The 19,041-nt window shown below is 37.3% G+C and overlaps 1 pseudogene; it reads left to right on the plus strand.

Annotated features, from left to right (window-relative positions):
* Nucleotides 1–1,782: 1,782 nt before the first annotated feature.
* LOC132518022 (probable inactive 1-aminocyclopropane-1-carboxylate synthase-like protein 2) lies at nucleotides 1,783–3,482 on the plus strand (annotated as a pseudogene).
* Nucleotides 3,483–19,041: the final 15,559 nt, after the last annotated feature.

Raw genomic sequence — 19,041 nt, forward strand, 5'->3', positions numbered from 1 at the left:
ATATATGTAGCTGATTTACTTTGTTGTACAGCAGAAACTAATACAACATTGTAAAGCAATTATATTCCAATAAAAAAATAAATGAATAAATACTATAATAAAAAAATAACTTTCTTTGGCCAACTGACAATGTCTGATGTGACTACGTAAAGTGTTCACACATGGTCATGTGATCTCAGAAGCCCTCATATATAGATATGTTTATTGCAACCCTCTCAATATAGGTGCATCTCCAAATGATAACCTTTTTTCATTTGAACATAATTAAAGCATGAAATGCTTAATCTCTAACAGGTATAAAAATTCTCATAGACACTAACTACAAAAGGCCAAAAGGCAGGGTCTGCAATAAGAACATGAGAAACAGCACAGCTTTATTTCATTTTGGAAGAGTCTGAGAGAATGAACTAACTTAATCAACACAATCTACCCAGTCCACATGAGGAAGAGGAAAACACAAGAGATCTGTTTTAGGATTTATTCTAAGATTTATGATCTAATTTTTCACCATGACAGTCACTTTGTTCCCACAACATCCTATTCAAAGACTTTCTGGTGACCTAAATCTGTCATTTTCTTTTAAAAGCCCCTGTTTTCCATCCTGTCCTTGATTTCCAGCTGTTCTTTGTGCTCATTGTTAATTACCATGAGTGATAATTTGGGGAGGCATGCAACATGTTTGCAAGCAAAGGGAATGAATGGTCTGGCATTTGAGGAAGGACTAAAAGAAACATTTCAGTCTGGAACCAGGCAAGCTGGAAGAATATGTTCTCAACAGCTTAAAGTAATGGATATGGACTGAAAATGGCAAAAACAATCTTGAAAAAGAAGAACAAAGTTAAAGGACTCATACTTCCTGGTTTGAAAACTTATTACAAAGCTACAGTAATCAAGACAGTGTGGTAGTGGCATAAGGATAGACATATAGATCAATGGAATAGGATTGAGAGTCCAGAAGTAAACTCTTACATTCATGACAAATTTATTTCCAACAAATGTGCTAAGATAATTCAATGGAAGAAATAATTATCCTTTTAACAAATGGTACTGAGAAAATGGAATATCCACATGTAAAAGAGTGAAACTGGACATCTACCTCGCACCATACACAAAAATGAACTCAAATGGATCATAGACTTAAATGTAAGAACTACATCTAGAAAACTCCTGGAAGAAAACATGAGAGTAAACCTTAGTGACCTTAATTTAGGCAATGGTTTCTTTGATATCATACCAAAAGCAAAGAAATAGCAGAAAAAAAATAGCTAAATTGGACTTCATCCAAATTAAAACTTTCTGTGCTGTAAATGATACAATCAAGAAAATAAAAAGATAACCCACAAAATGGGAGAAGATATTTGCAAATCATATGTCTGATAAGAGGTTTATAGCCAGAATATATAAAGAACCCTGACAACCCAATACTATAAGGACAAATAGCTCAATTAAAAAGTAGGAAAAGAATATTGAATATACCTTTATCCTAACAAAATATACAAATGGCCAATGTGCACATGAAAAGGTGCTCAACATCATTAGTCTGTAGGGAAATGCCAGGCAAAACTACAATGAAATACCTATAACTTCAAACTAACTAGGATGATTATAATAAAAAAGGTGGATAAGCAAGCTTAGTGAGAGGAGAGTGTTGGAGAGGTCTCTGAGCCCTGACGTTCCAGGATGATTTCATCAGGCATAAGGATCTTAGACCACAGAAAGATGAATGGAAACAGAGGCAAAGGTTTCAGCCAGCCTTCGGAGGCCAGTGCAAATACCCAGAGTATGAATCACTGATCAGACACTCTCCACGTGCCTTGTGGCCTGATGAGGGGCCAGGGCCTCAGAAACCAGAATATTCTTAGCCAGTTGATGGAGATGATGGTGCATTTGCTGTAGATCACTGAAGAACATATCATGCAGCTGATGACCAAGCACATGCAGCAGGACCTGGTGCTGGAAGAGCAGAGGCATAATCAGGCCAGCCAGGAGCAGGAAGCCCTCCTGGACCACTTAATATGCCAACTGGTCTACCTCCTGTAGTCTGGGGCCATGGGTGGCCTGGGATTCCAACTGCTTTGCCCTTCCCAGGACTCTAGGGGTGAAGTCAGAGGTGGGCAGTGGGCCCATCATCCAGGCAGCCTGACCAGCTAATTCCTCAATGGAGTGATTTTGAAGCTGCATTTGCCAGCCATGACCTATTCAACTGTGGGATTGACAGCTCTGCCTTGTACCATTCCAGCTTCTAGGGCTACAAGAACTGCCATGGAGACAAATACCATGAGGACAAGAACACTTCGGGTTTCATTAATCTTGGAACCAGTGAGAATAAGCTGTGCATTGATCTGATTACTGAAATTTTGAATCACAGTGACATGAACTGCATTGAGGAGATCCTGCTGCAATATCCTGATTAGAGAGGGCAACCATCCCTGGGAAGAAGTGGGCTCATTCCTGACCTACTACTGCAAGACACCTGCCCACCTGGATCCAGAAAACTTGGTTGTTCTAAATGGCTGCCACTCTGTCTTCTCCGTGCTGACCATGGTTCTGTGAGATTCAGGTGAGGCCTTTCTGACCCCTCACCACCTTCTATGGTTGCTTCCTCTTCAGCTCCCACTGGTATGTGAAAGTTGAGCTGATGCTTGTCCACCCAGACAGTGAGATCACTGACGTGAACATCCATCCTTTCCAGCTCAAGTGTAGAAGGTGGAGTAAGCCCCACTTGAGGCTATGCTTAAGGGCAGTAAGGTCAGAGACCTTGTGTTAATTAACCCTCAGAATCCTCTGGGTGACCTCTACTCCTGGGACTCATTGAAGGAATACCTAGAATTTGCCAAGCGGTGCAACCTACGTGTCATTATAGATGAGATTTACATGCTATCTGTGTTGGATGAATACATGATATTTCACAGTGTTCTGGGCATGGAAAGTTTGCCTGGTTCCAACAGGGCCCATGTGATCTGAAGCACCAGTAAGGATTTTATCATTTCTGGCTTCTGCTTTGGCACTCTGTATACCCACAACAAGGAGGTGGGCTCTGCTGTGAGCTCCTCTGGCTGCCTCTGCAGCGTTTCTGGCATCACCCAGCACAAACTGTGTTGGCTGCTCCAGGACAGAGAACAGATTGACAAAGTGTATCCACCTGCTAGTCCTCACAGGTACATCATTAACAAGTTGAAGGCATTGAAGATCCCCTTTCTCAATTGTGGCTCTGGCCCCTATATCTGGGTCAACTTGGAAAACTTCCTGGACCTGTGTGCATTGGAGGAAGAGCTGTTCCTCCATTGCTGCTTCCTGAACAATAAGCTGATATTGTCCCGTGGTGAGACCTACAAGTATTAGAAGCCTGAAAATTTCCACCTAATCATGGTGGATAAGCTCATCTGGCTAAAACACACTTCCCACATCAGTTCTATCAGGTGCTAGTGGAGCAGAAGCAGGATTTGATAGCGAAGCAGCTGGAGGATGCACAGAGGGAGTGAGCGCTCTGCCCTCCAGGCAGTCACTCCAGCCAGTCACAACGCTCAGGGATCCCTGCTATCAGCCTCTGGTCTAGAAGGCTGGGGCACTGAACTGGTGCTGTGACTGAGGAAACAATGGGCTCCTCCAGGAATGGGCTCATGTGACGCAGTCATCAACCTCCTTCAGCTGAGCATGTGTAATTTTTGGAAGCTTTGCATCTTTTTAGTCTCTGCTAGCCGTTGTGTGTGCAAAACATTTTTATGGGGTTGGGGTCGGAAAGCCTACAGGAATAAAGGGAACTCCCTGGGGCCCTATTTAGATGGGTGTCTTTTTGTATTTGATGTCCTCTAAATTTTATATTCTCTTAAATTCCGGGCCTGTTCTATTTCTTGTTGATATTTTTCATAATCACCTTTGGGAGCTAGATGATTTTTTTGTCCTTCAAAAATTCTAAAGCAGGTTGAATGTGAAGAATAATGTCAGAGGTAGGCCAGAAAGGAAGGGAAAAAATGATCTCTAACTGAAGGAGCACATTCCAGGCGTTGGAGGCACTGTCCCATAGGATCCTGAAAAGATCACACCATCCTTACCCATGAATGACTGAATGGCAGGGTGGGGATAGAATTCCAGAAGTTCCTGCTTCCAAACATCAGTTCTTTCCATTCTTACCTTTTCAAAAGACTTTTAAAATGAATCTCTGTGACAAGCCTGGGGTTTTCCATTTCTATCTCTAGTATTTTCAACTGTTCTAATCACACCGCTTGTGAGTTTCTCTGCAAAGCTTTTGCATATCTGAGCTTCAGGCCGAGCACTGATGCTGTGAGATGGGTGAGGCAGGGACCACCATCATTTTATAGATGATGAAAGGGCTTTTAGCACCAACTGGTGGCTTTGGTCAATCACTTCGGTTTGTGGCCATCTTCCCTCTCTTGAGTCTAGGTTTGGTGGTTCTTGTTCTTCAGTGACAATTTTCCTTTAAAAACATCAACAAAAAGCAGCATACCAACAAATCCCAATTCTTAAACTTTTTTTTTTTTTAATACCAGAGGGTGTTCTTTAGAAATCGACTACAGCTAATAAAAACATAAAGGGAATTCATTGGAAGATGAAGGAGCTATTGTGACCAGAGATGCTCTTGGGATCTCTGTTAACAGCAGCTAATAGACAGTCTCATCAGGGAACTGTCCCTGGGATGGAAGCGTGGTGCCTTCCATGTAAGGGATAGGCTGTTTCTGTCTTCTGATCCACAGATTCAAGTAAGAGAGTGGAAAAAAAGAACATTTTCACATCTACAAGCTTCTCCCTCCATTATTTAGGTCTTTAATTTCTCTCAGCAACGTTTTTCTAGATTTCAGTGTAAAAATCTTATATACACTTTGTTAAATTTATCACTATATTATGCTTTTCATGTTATTTTAAAAGTATTGTTTATTAATTCATTTTCTAATTATTTGTTGCTAGTATATTGAAATAACTGATGTTAGTATATTGTATCTTGTATCTATCAAGAACGTTGAAGGCTCTAAGGTTTTATCCTACTTGCAAACTAACAGGTTTCACAAATGCTGACAGAAGGCATGAGAAGCCTGGGTCAGAGACAAATGAGAACTTATTACTGACAGTAATACCAGTAATCAGAGTATGACTTTTGCTTTGGTAGCCCAAGCCCTGCTTTCTACAGGGCAAAATGTGGGGGACCAAGTGATGCCTGCATAGGCAGTGGAGTGTGTTGCAGGAGAAGAGACCCACACATAGGGAACCTGCTTCTTTTATAATCAGCAGTAAGCCTGCCTGAACTTTAGCTCTGAGAGAGCCATTATTTTTCTATGCTGAATAATCATAGTCATAATTTTAGTTCAACAATCCTTGTTTTACAGGTAAGGATACTGAGCCCAGGGAGGAAACCCAAGCTTTTATATCCACTTCTTTTCTTCTTTTTGTCCCCATGGTGCTTATTCTTGGTCAGTCTATTACCTCTTGTCTAGTTTATTGTCACAGATTCCCATATACTATGCCAATCTTCCTAAAGTTCTTCTTTGACTATTTGTTAGTTACTTAATTAGTTAAGATGTTATTAATTCTTTAATAAATACATGTTGAACATTCTGTTTGTTTCACCCACGTTCCAGTCTCTGAAGTAAACATGACAGAGTTGTGCTGTTCATGCTGCGTGAAGTTTATTTTTCACCTTCTGGTAAGGGAGACAGATGATAAATAAACAACAAAATGTATGTGTCGCTGTGTGAGAAGGAAATGTGTTAGGTAATGCTATGAAGAAAACTAAAGCAAAGTATAAAAGTATAGAATGGTGGTGTGGAAGGTGCTATTTTTGATTTATCCCAGCAGGTACAACAGTGAGGTGAGGGACCCAGGTAAGCAAAGATCTGAGGGGAAAGCACGGCAATAATGATGTACCAACCAACAAGTGCAAAGGCCCTGAGGCAGGAAAACCTTGATGTATTTGACAAAAAGCAAGAAGGACAGTGTGGCTGGAACAGAGCAAATCTGGTGACGACTGGTAGGAGATAAAGTCAGAAAACATACAGAATGGCCAGGTCATCAGCGTCCCATGCCCCAACCTGTTCAAATGTTTCCATATATTTCAATGAACAAAAGTCAGACTCCTTGATTGGGTAACCGAGGCTCCCCACTGCCTATTTTTTTTTTTTACCTTTTCTAACTTTACTTTCATAGCCCCCTAACATGAATTCTTCACATCAGCCCAGCTAGTGTATTCATCAGACCCCAAGTTACTTTTCATAGCTCTGCTACTAGAACTTTTTTCCACTATACAACCTCTGACTATTGAAATTGGCAAGATAGGTCTAGTTCAAAAGTCCTGCTTGTCAGTGCCATGTATGAAGTTATATCTCCACGTTAGACTTTATGTGTGTATGTGCGTTTTGTCTTTTCTATAGTGCATTCCAAGCTCCTAGAGACTTGCTCATAGCACCTTTGTATCTCATTTATATCTGGTGTGGAGCCTTATAGATATTAAAATATGATTTAAAGGTTTTTTGATTGAAGAACCATATGTTTATAACTTTGGAAGACAAAAAGATTGCAAAGTTGCATCCTTTCATCTGAAGGATAAAATAGGGGAATGATAGAAATATACATTATAATTTATTTCTAGATTGTTAGCTGTTATTGAGTAAATACTTATATGAATGAGAAAATCTCACAGATGAATGCTCTAGGTTTTTCTCAAGTGTGGTAAATTCTCATATCCTTAAACAAAAAATACTTTTTAATCGCTTTTCATCTAGAGAATAGACTGTGTAAACTAAACCATCACTTATGAATCTCTCATTGTAAATAATGAAACTATAAAATTGTAGAAGATATACATTAAAATAATGTATTTATTATAATAATTTATAATAATAATGTATTATAATATTTGTTATAATAATAATAAACTCTTAAAATAATATACATTTCTTTTAAGAGTTTCAATACTCTCAGAAGATTTTATCAGTGGTATCATTGACAAGGAAACTGTACAGTTTGTTTCAAATACATTTAGGAAACTGGAATCGATTTTTTCTCAAGGCTTTACAAGCTCATCTTTCAAGACCTGCTATAATTTTGATGTCTCAAAGTAATACAAGCAACTTTGTGCCCAGTTTGTCTCTTTTTTTTCTCTTTTTCTTTCCTTCCAAATTGTCAGTTTTCTTTGTTGTTTTGTTAAAAGCATGCATACTAATTTTGAAGATCAAATACTATGGAATATACATAACCAAAAATATCATTCACATAAAAATATTATTAGCATTTTAATTTAATATTCTTTAATCTGTATCTCTATTTCACTTAGTATTATTGAATGGATATCAATAAATATAGATCTATATCTTTATTTTAATTACCTCACAATATTTCTTTGCATGTTTGTGTATACTTAGGACCATATTTCTGGTTTCAGAAGGAATGCATTATCTTCCACTGAAATAATGGAAGAATTATTGTTATGAAATAATGCTTCCATGAAATAATTTTACAAGCAATGTTGAACATTTAAGGATGCTTTAATATTTTGTAGTGACATCAATTTTTCAATAGAAAATATCTGGCCAAGCGTGACATAGACAACATACATTTGAGCTTGGGTGAGTTTCTAGAGGTGATTTAAATGCTATGTGATAAAGTTATTTTTACCCTAGCTCACTGGTTCTTAATCCTGGCTGCATATTATACTCATGCCTTGAAATTTTAAAAAATATTGACACCCAGACTACCTCCCAAACAAATGAGATTAAATCTTTGGATGAAACCAGGGCTTCTGCTGGTTTTAGAAGCTTCTAGGTGAATATGAAGAGAGAGGGTTGAGAACCACTGAGACTATTTCTAAAATAATTTGTGCAGAATTTATACCACAAGCTTAATAAAAAAAATGTTTCTTTTTAATTTTGAGGAGAATGGAAGTTTATCTTAAAATCGGGGAAATGTGTATACATATAGAGTTTGTTCATTCTAGTTTGTAAAATCTCTTTTTGTGTATGCAACTTACTCCTAGATATTCTATGTGAATCAAAATTAAAGCTACTGGATGGTTTGAAAAGAATATCTTATGGCTACTTATCTTTCTACTGAGTACATGCCACAGTGGTTACCTTGAAAGCTCAAAGCTCCTGGAAATACATTAGTTTGTGAAAGTTTTATTCTAAGTGGAACATTTTGATAATGCAGCATTTTGGATTAGCTGAATTGAAGTATATATGGCTTCCTTTGACAGAGGACAAAATGTAAGAAGGGGGAGGAAAACAGGAAAGGTGAGAGGGAGTCTACTCTCACTTTAAGTCACGGAACTGGATTTTGATATGAATGATGCCTCAAGGCCGTAAGGATAGGTAGGGACAATATCTTACTTTTCATTTCACCAGCTACAGAAATAAATGGAATTTTGTCTGCTTGCACAAACTTCAAAGCACGAAAACCTAAAAGCATCCAATAAAGGTGGTTTTCATTGAAATAAAGTCTATAGAAAGCAGTGTTTTCAATGAAACATTGACAAATGATAGGCAAAAATATCTCACGAAAACACTGATTTTTTTTTTTTGGTGTTTCTCTTTCTTGTATATATATATATTTTTTAATCACACATAAAATGATGGTAGGGTAATGGCTAAAGGGCAACTCTGAACAAATGGAAAACTTTTGTCTTCGAATTAACGTTATCTCAATTCTCAAATACCAGGAGCGTTTGCATTTTGAATAGAGTTTTAAGACATACTGTCATGAAAGAAAAGTAATGAAAACATATTTGCTGCTGTTAAGAGTTTGTAAAACAGGCTAAGATGCAGGAAATAAATCAATATAACTGGATTTTTTCACCCAATTATTACTGTTCAGGTGTGGTTTTTTGAATCTAAGATTATTATAGAATACACCTCTCAAAACATAATTCAGGGGTGGTTTTTGTTTGTGCTTTTTAAAAATTTCATAAGCAGTTTTAACAAATTGGAATAAATTATTTGATGCCATTTAATGATAAATGTACTTTGCAAGTTTTCTTTTTGAATTGTTTGTGTTTAAGTCCGTAAAGAACCCACATTACTGTTATAGCATAATTTATTGTTGTAGCAAATATTCACTGATCAGGACTGACTATTTAATAGTAGGTAATCCTATAATTTCATGTGAAAATTATGTGGAAAAAAATAAACAGGATAACTCAGACAACTGTGGAGGTTTTCAATATCTAGAAATTTGACAATATGTAGATAAAATGGTCAAATAATTATTTCAATATTTTAAAATGTTGGGATAACCTTTAGGTATAAAATTATACTTCCTCTTCTCCATAAATTAAATGATCTTTCACTTAAAGAGTTGGCTTTAGATAACAGCACTTCACAGATAAAAGGGTTTTATAAAAACTCTTGAAATTCAGACAATTAACACTCCTGGAGCACTGGGTTCACAAAATGATTTAGAAGACTATCAAAAATAGAAGAGATAAATTAAAAGTTTTAAATGAGCAGAATTTCCAAATTGATCACTAGAATCAATCAGAGTTTAAGTCATTTTTCCTGGGAATGATTTAGGGCAAATAGGTATGAGATGGTAGGACTGGATCAAAAAGTGTTCTTCTCTTTTTTTTCTTCCAGTTTTATTGAGATATGATTGACACACTGTATAAGTTTAAGCACTATATAAGTTTAAAGTGTATAGCATAATACTTTTACTCAGATATATCATGAAATGATGACCACAATAAGTTTCGTGAACATCCATCATCTCAAATAGATACAAAATAAAAATATTTTTCCTTGTGATGAGAGCTCTTAGGATTTACTCTTTTAACAGCTTTCATATATAACTTACAGCCTTGTTAATTATATTTATCGTGTTGTACATTATATTCCTGGCCTTTATTTATCTTATAACTGGAAGTTGGTACCTTATGACTATCTTCTTCCAATTCCCCCTTATTCCCACTCACCGTGTCCATCTTTTTTAATCCTAAGAGGGCATACTTGTATCAGTCAAAGAATTTAGTTATGATCATGTGATTTTTTTCACATCACTATTTTTTGTTTCAGTTCTGTTCTAGCCTGAGCTCAGAATTGTACTGCTTGAAGCAGTGTTACAGTAAGTCTCCTACATATGAAACTTCAAGTTGCGAACTTTCAAAGATGCAAACGTGCGTTCGCATGTCCAGTCAGGTAAGTTAGTTCACGTGTCTGGCGTACATTGTCACGTGCACGCATCCTCTACAGGTAGTTGTGCTTTTGTGTTCTTTACTGTACAGTACTGTATAGAGTACAGTAGTACAGTATCTTTATTTCAAGCCCAGGATGTCTGGAAGCAAGCGTAAAAGCAGCAGTGATGTAGCCGGTAATGCTAAGAAGCTCCAAGTGTTAATGATGGAAACAAAAGTGAAAATGATTGAGAGAGTGGAGCGAGGCAAAAAGATGGTAGACCTGATGGAACTGGAGGCCCAGAGAAAGGACAAAGAAAGAAAAGAGGAAGAAGAAGTAACTGAAGAACCGAAGAGATTCAGGATGCATGAAATGGCGAGGGGATTTTCTTTATTTGAGGAGGCACTGTTAGTTTTTGAGGCATAGGACCCAAACATAGAATGGTACATGAAGGTTGGAGCAACTGTTCACAATGCAATCCAGTGCTACCGTGTCATCTATGATGAGAAAAAAAGAGCTACTACCCAGACATCACTGGATCACTTTTTCAAGAAGGTAGATAGAATTGAATCCAGCAAGGAACCAGAACCTGTGCTATCAACGTCAGGCGTGAGTGAAATTGCAGGTTGCCCTCCATCTCCTATTGCTGATGATCCTTCAGCTCTACCATCTCCCACCTCCTCTCCCTCCTCCAGTCAGTAACTCTTCTTGCCTGTTCACTCGATGCCAGCCCCTGGATGCCAGCTGTTGTACTGTACTACTGTACTTTTCATGGTACAGTACTATAAGATTAAAAATGTTTTCTTTATCTTTTGTGTTTGTTTTTGTATGTATTATTTGTGTGAAAAGTATTATAAACCTATTACAGTGCAGTGCTATATAGCTGATTGTGTTAGTTGGGTACCTAGGCTAACTTTGGTGGACTTAACGAACAAATTGGAGTTATGAATGTGCTCTCGGAATGGAACTTGTTCGTATGTAGGGGACTTAACTGTAATTTCAGCCTATGTGAAAATTTTGTGTTAGAGTTAAATATTACTTTTATTTTGCACTAAATATGATAGTGGGTGGAGGGAAGCTATGAAAAAAATGTACAGTATTAGGTAAGCCTAATTGCATATGGTGATGAGAACATGTAAGTGGTAGCCAGGAGCTCTGAGTTCTGGCTTAAAATTTGCCTCATTCTCCTTGTGTGACCGTAGCAAATCATTTAACTTCCCTGTGGTTCTGTTACTTCATCAGTCAGACGGAGACAATAATATCTACGCATTCATTCACAGATTACAATTTCCTTAAGGGCAGAGATCTTGTCATTTTCAAGAGATTTTTCCTAGCATTTTTTATAGTGCTAGGCACTGATAGGTACTTGAAAACAATTGGTCTAAAGTTTAATACATGAATGAAATGAATTGAGGCATTAGGCATTAAATTTATTGAAAATTGTAAATATTAAATAATTATACCATGGTATTATCAAAGAAAACATGTAGATGGATTATGGAGACATATGTCAATTAAGTTTGATTACTTTCATTAAATCGAAGATGATAACTGTACAATTTAGCAGAAATATCACTGCACTGGGAATCAGGAGACTTAGGGTCCAAGAACAGCCTGGAGTCCCCCCAAAGGCATTGAGTCATGGAGTTGTGTAGGGGGAAATGTTCTCCGAGGTGTACTTCTCTTTGTTATTTTATGGAAGAGGAAAGCAGCACTCATGTATCTGTGGACCTAGAGCTGCTGATAACCAGGTCTCTTTGCTTCATCTTTCGAGCTCTTCCCTCCATGACTTGGCCAAGTCCCTGACTACACTAGCTGGTTGTCTTCTCTAAAAGGTTGAGCTAGGTGATCACAAGAGTTTCTTAGGGTTACAAATTTCAGATCATTTATGGGGGATATCTCTTCCTTTCTTGGTTTTTATCTCCTATTCGCATCTTTAGTAAATTCAAACAAGGCTTCCTTCAACACATGGATGGATAAAAGATACTTCAATAATGTTTGTTGTCACCTTGCTGACACTTTATTTCTGAATGAAACAAATGAACCACAAAATAACAACAGCAACTCTATAATACATTTTAAAGGAGCTTGATTCTCAGACTCTTTTGCCAAGGAATATGTCTGGCCTTTTCCCATTCTAACTTGTGCAAGGCTTAATCCTGTTTCAAGGCAAAACATTTCCAAAGTTGCTAGTGAATATGGAGCAAACAGTTCTGGAATCACTCCTGGTAACCTGAACAAACTATTCTGCAAACTTTCATTATATGGGGGGAAGGAGACCACAGTGACAGGAAGGCCCTTCTTGCCAAATGGGTAAAGTTAGAAAGAAAACAGGATGTTGACATGGAGAAGAAACAAAGAGTTGCCTGAAATCCTTCAGAGAATGCAGAAGTTTCCACAATTGTTTTACTCTCTGGTAATGATTAAGGATGCTTTAAATGTGTTGTGCCTTAGAAAGTTAGGTGTTGAAACATTGAATATCCATTAACATTTTAAAATATTACATTTTTCTATCTATCTTTCTTTTTAAAAAAATTCCCTTCCAAGAGATTTATTAGTTTCCAAGGAACCTGGGTCCCTGATGATTTTGTCAAGTTCGAGACTTCTTTTAAGTGAGAAAGAAATCAATTTCTAGTGCTTAAAGAATGCCATTAGTTTAGATTTTCTTGCTTTAGAACAGAATTCTAACTGAAACTTCAACTTTTCCTCAGAAAACAGTCAGTTTTGGCTTTACTGTAGAAACTTACACTCATCTAGAAGAGGGATATTCCCTACATCTGTTCTGATTTGGACAGTTCTGGGATTTCTGGTGCATTTCTAAGTCATTCATAGATCAGAGGACTCTTCAGAAATCAGTCCTTTGATGGGGGGTGGGTGGAGGCAATTTAGAAATTTTGAAATTGTCTTTTTACTGTCGTTCACCTATAAGTATTTTCTGATTTGCTTTATTTCATTCTCCTTTACACAAGGATTACTAAGTATATGTTATCTATTTATTTCTTTATGTACTTTTTCTTTATTTATTTTAGTTTCCATATGGTGGGGTTTTCGTTGCTTCATTTTGCTACTTAACTCACTGCAGTTCCAGGAACTGATTTCCTGATACTCACAGGGCTAGGCTGGATCTGGATTAGATGGTGTGGTAAGGCCTTTGAATCCTCCTTATGTTGGCATTCACCCAGCTGTAGGATATTAAAGGAAAAGGTCAAGCTCAGCCCTTCCATTGGCTCTGTGGGATTTCTTGCTCAGTTTGCCCAATCTAATAGTTTTTCCTAGTTCTAATAAGCCTCAATTTTTGATATGCAAATGTTGGAATTGTTTTCCTGAAGAAGCTCTCAATTCCTTGCTGCTTTTGTCCAATAAGAACATAGAGTGGGGGACCATTAGCATCCTGTGGGCCAGCATCCTGCTTTCCATTCCTATTGGTATTACAAACGGACTGCTTTTCCTTCCTTCATTCAACAAATATTTATTGAGAATTCACTATGCTTCAGTGCCTGGGATGTAGCAATAAAATGGTAAATAGTACAAATAAACTTTCTTGATTCTTTCCTTTTAAAATTGTCTTCCTTTTTTTTTCTTGTGAGGAAGATGTTCTGTTCCTCATTTCTTGATTTGACTCTTATGTTTTCAGTTTTTCCTGTTTTCTAATATGACTATAGCCATTTGTCATGTAAAAGGGCTGCTTAGCTGCAATTCAGAAATTTTGAAATTGTCCTTTCATTGTCATTCACCTATAAGTATTTTCTGATTTGCTTTATTTTTTTCTCCTTTACACAAGGATTACTAAGTATGTGTTTATATATTTATTTATTCATGTACCTTTTCTTTATTTATTTTAGTTTCCATATGGTGGGGTTTTATTCCTTCATTTTGCTTTTAAGCCACTGTAGTTTTCCTTCAACCATATAAATATAAATATTACATTTATATAAATAGAAGTTCCCGAAACATCTCTTCCTAATCACCACCCATGATTTCTTAGCTTCTCTCATAGATCTTTCTTCTCCTACCATTCCTTCAGTTTTATTTTCCCCCACGATTGATTCTCATTTCTCATGTGAATTCAGTTTAAAAATAAAGAAATATAAATAAAATAATGAAACTCATAACTCTGAGTAGACAAGGGGCTTTATTAACCTAGAAATTAAAATGTGTCGGGAAGTGCAGGCTGGTTTAGACCAGTGTGACTTCTAGCTCAGAAAAGTTCACAAGGATGTTTCTGAATTTGAATGTCATTCAAATGCTTTGGAAGACTTGTTGACTGATGTGGGAAGAATGGCAGAGGAGATGTGACAGGTTCCAAGGAAATGAAAATATTTTCTCTAATATAGGATATAATAAATGGTAATAATAATAAAAATAAATTAAGTAAAAGGTTTTGGTGTGTGTTTGATTTTTTAGAGGAGTGGTTCATGATAGGAAGCTAAGTGATAAATTTCCTTGGCTGGGAAAGAGGAATCTACCTTGTCCCAGTTAACAAAATATGACCAGTACCAGGAGAGACTCATTAAAACGTTGTCCACATTCTCTGAGCAGAATGGAGAGTTTGAAGACAAACATAATTTATTGAATGTCAGATTATTTCAGGCCTATGAGTGTCATGCATTTTTACCAGTTACTTAATTGCACTGTCTCAATTGTATAAATTTGAAATAATGTCACCTGATCAAACATACCTAGAACTCTTTTATGTATCAGATAAAGATGTTCTAAAAATCATGTAGTTTCAAAAAATGTAGTATATCATTACTATTACATGTCGCATAGTAATAGTAATCATCTCGTTGGAATTAAAGGTCCACAATGACATGAAATTTGTGTTATGACATTATTTTTAAACATAATTCTTAAAAAATACTGCCCAGAGAATAGTAGATAGAAATAATAACAGCTTGCATAAGTTGAGCATTTTCTCTGTGTCAGGCACTATGTTAAACAGTTTTCATGATTATATCATCACATTCTCACGATACTAGCTATCGTTGCCCTTTGTAAAGAGGAAATTGAAGCTTAGGGAAGTTATGCCAACTTGCCTGGGGTACAAGTATGTAGGGGTAATAAGTGGTGGCTCTTGAATTAAAACCAAGCCAGTCTGACTCCAGAATTCAAGCCTTTAACCAAAGTGCCCAACTGCTTCGCCAGTTTGAAATCTGAAATTTGATTAAACTAAGTGTATGAGAATCGTGAGCTTGGCCAGTGGTGACAGAAAAATAATTGTTAGTTCAATATAACAAAGAGTCCAGAATTGTTATTGCCTCTGACAACCACACCTTAACTCTGGTCTTGACCTACATGAGCCTGGTCATTCTGGGCGAGGGAAGTCAAGGAGATCAGGTGGGGTCATAGCTGCATGGAGGCTATTGTCAAGGACCTTGCTTTTGTTTGTGGTGGTGGGTCCATCAGGCTTACTATATTATTGAAAAATTTCAGTTCAAGAATTCGCTAACTGGGGCTTCCCTGGTGGCGCAGTGGTTGAGAGTCCGCCTGCCGATGCAGGGGACACGGGTTCGTGCCCCGGTCAGGGAAGATCCCACATGCCGCGGAGTGGCTGGGCCCGTGAGCCATGGCCGCTGAGCCTGCATGTCCAGAGCCTGTGCTCCGCAATGGGAGAGGCCACAACTGTGAGAGGCCCGCGTACCGCAAAAACAACAACAACAAAAAAACTCACTAACTAAAAGCAGACCTTGCCTTAAATGCAACAGTGATGACTCTGTCATGAACCGGGATTACGACTAATCCAAACTCCAATCCTCTGTACTCGATTATGCAAAATAAATGATAATAAAAGGGAGAGGGAGAATTAAATTTGAGTGTTCTCAGTTTGAGAACTTTCCTTTAAATACCATTTTAGAAGTATCTGAGGAGACAATATTCTCTTTTCCCAGTGTGTGGCACTCTTCTTCCATCTGATCTCCTGCCCTTCTCAGAAAACCATCTCCTGAGAACTTAAAAGTTCCTGTCTCACTTCTCAGTCTCACCTGATGACTTATTTTGTCTGGAGTCTACCTGTTAGAAGTTAAGCAAATTATTTTATTAAAGAATCTAATCTTGAAGAGAATTTGGGAAATTGGACATGTGGGGAAATTTTGAATGATCGGGTTTTAAAAATGGGGAGGGAACAAAATATAAAGCTGACCTGCCTGATGGACTTATGACCATGGATCAACAGTTTTAGAGAGAGTAGGACCAAATCTTCTACTTTGACTCACTGAATGTAGATCATGGCTGTTTGTGTGTGGTCTTTTCCACCTGGGAATCTGGAAACCTGAGCACTTTTCTCCTTGTCCCTAACTTTGTGAGTTAAGAAATAATAAACAACTCTGGCTTAGATTTTCTTTTCTTTAATATTAAGAGACTTGAGCAGATGGTATTTAAGCTTCTCTTTACAGAAACAGATACATAGATAGATAGATGATAGACAGATAGAGATATAGGTCTCTCTCTCTCTCTCTCTCTCGAAGTACCTTGGCATATTGAATAACGAGTCAAGTTTATGTAACAGTATTCTTACTTTGCGAATTATTTGTTGAATACTGAATACTACATGTCATAAGAAGATAAGTTTCTGCTTTGGAAGTTTATACTGCAAAAGTCCTCTCTAAGTAGGCTGCGACATATGTGAATTGACTGCACATTCACAAATTGCTTTTATTCAGCCTAGGTTCCCTAGGCTCTCTGCTATGCCTCAACCCCTTCCTTTCTATGTATATTCTACTCTCTTACTTCCTCTGGAACCCTTATTTATCCCTCCTTAGAGTATTGCAAACAGGAGTCCTTGTGTAGGCAACTTGCTTAAAGGAAGAGAATTGCACATAAATTAGTCTGTTTTACTCTTTATTCTCATTCCCTGTGATTCCTCTGCCCAAGTTGGGGGTGGGGAGGGTGGAAGTTGGGGAGGAGTACTTCCATTTAAACAAAAGAAGTGTTTTTGTTTTAGACTTTGCAGCTGGCTTGCCTTTGGGTGGTCATAGGTTAGGGGGAAACACATGTCTATAAAACTCAAATGAGGAAAATCATTTACAATCAGTGTTTAACACTACTTCTTGTTCTTACAATAACTCTGCAAGATAGATTATTACAATCTTTATTTACGAATGAGGAAACCAAGGCTTAATGAGTTAAATAAGTTGTCTATGGTGGCAACATTAGTGAGTGGCTGAACTAGAGTTGTGGCCAGGTTCACTGACTGCAGGGTGTGGCACCCCACAGGTACGGGGTGTTTCGTGAACAAATTCAAGAGAGCAGAGGTTGTGGGGTGCCCTCTTGAATTTATTCACCAAACACCCTGAACATTAGATCAGTGATCAGAAAGAGAAGACATCTAATTACTGTCTACAGTGGAACTTTAGCTTCCTAACCATCATATCAAAGAATTTCAGAAAGAATATTTAAATTTTTTGCTGAATTGTAAGAAGAAAATGATTCATATTACTTATATAACTAATATCCTAACTTGGTTTCCCCACACAGTTGATGATATTGTTTCTTGAAGCACCTGAATTGAATTTAGCAGTATGACTATGTAAAAGGATCACTTTTCACATCTCACTGATATTAATATGGGAGTGAATCCACTATAACCATGGCAAATTCTGAAGCTAAAGGGCATGCTAAGAGAATTAAATTCAACCCTGGCTTGGCCTCTTCTTACTTTTGACCTTCAGTGACAATATATCCATGAATATGAACACATATACCTTACTTATTTCACACAGTAAAGAATAAAATTAATAAGGTTACAAACAAAAAAAGAATGTCCTAGAAGCTTTTAATGCAGTTCTAAGATAACTTCTTTAATTTGATTTTGGCCCTTATCACCATTATTGTTTTTAACTTTCTTTTTTTTTAATTTTTATAAATTTATTTTATTTATTTTTATTTTTGGCTGCATTGGGTCTTCGTTGCAGTGCGTGGGCTTCTCACTGCAGTGGCTTCTCTTACTGCAGAGCACGGCGTGCGGGCTTCAGTAGTTATGGCGCACGGGCTCAGTTGCTCCGTGGCCTGTGGGATCTGCCCAGGCCAGGGCTTGAACCCGTGTCCCCTGCATTGGCAGGCGGATTCTTAACCACCGTGCCACCAGGGAAGCCCATTAACTTTCTTTTTTGATCTGTATTCTTTCCTCATTTTGAAGTCCAATGACGGGTGAACTCAAGGGATGAACTTAGACATACACCATCAGTGTTCAATCATATCTGTATCATTTCACTGGGCAACAGTTCTAATGCAAAATTAATGGCACACGATAGTGGCAGGAAGATGTAGATTGCTTTAATTAGTGCTATAAATTGTCTAAATATCTGTACATAAGAATCAAATGGGATTTACATTCAGCCTCCCAAGTTTCCTTACATGATCTAATTTTTAAGATTTATTTCATGTTTTACTTATCTAACTTTGTCATTACTTGGGATATAAAGACTTAGTAAATCAAGAACAAACATTATCTACATGACATAATCTGCCTCTGGAACTATTGCAAAATGGTCAATTCTAGAAGTGTTGCTGCTGGAATATTTTAATAAGCCAAGCTACATTTTATGATTTGAATGCCAATTGTAAATATATGAACTAGATACAGTTCATGGCACCTTTGGGATATAAACAGAGCTTTAACATGAATAATTTAGTTACAACTCCTACGTAAAACTGAAGTTAGTTAGGGGTGCTAGTGGACTTTCTTTAGGAATCTTTGCTAGTCACAAAGGGAAATTGCTGGGAAGATCTAAAACTGTGGCCTTAATCTAATAAAAAGAACTGTTTCCTTACTCTCATCCCTCCTCTATAGTTTCTGCTGCCCCAAGTGGAATTGATAATGTTGTGGGATTGACTTGGAAGACACGATCAATGGACTTGGAAGAGAAGCTACAGATCCTCTTACGAACTCTTTTTTGATTTAACAGTGAGAAAAACCAAGGCTCAGAATCCAATT

Source organism: Lagenorhynchus albirostris, chromosome 3 (assembly GCF_949774975.1).
Source record: "Lagenorhynchus albirostris chromosome 3, mLagAlb1.1, whole genome shotgun sequence".
Taxonomy (NCBI): domain Eukaryota; kingdom Metazoa; phylum Chordata; class Mammalia; order Artiodactyla; family Delphinidae; genus Lagenorhynchus; species Lagenorhynchus albirostris.